Source organism: Tupaia chinensis, unplaced genomic scaffold (assembly GCF_000334495.1).
Source record: "Tupaia chinensis unplaced genomic scaffold, TupChi_1.0 Scaffold000709_2, whole genome shotgun sequence".
NCBI classification, from domain to species: Eukaryota; Metazoa; Chordata; class Mammalia; order Scandentia; family Tupaiidae; genus Tupaia; species Tupaia belangeri.
Window position 1 is genome coordinate 46,402 of NW_006160233.1, and position 279 is coordinate 46,680.

The window sequence follows — 279 nt, forward strand, 5'->3', positions numbered from 1 at the left end:
TTAGAAAACCGCGTGGCACACGTGCCGCACAAAATGGCTAGATCGCAAGAGCCGTGGAGCTGTCTGTCTCTTGAAGAAGGGCTGTTCTGGGAGGAGGAGAAGGGATAATTAAGAAGATAAAGGCCTAGGAGGGGCCAAAGGGCCCTGTAAAATGCCTCACCTTAAAAAAATTCTAAAAAGCAAAAATTAAAAAAAAAGACAGAGAGAGAGAGAGAGGACAGAGACAGAGGTAGAGAGAGACAAAGACTGATACAGAGACAGGAGACTTGAAAGGGGTCT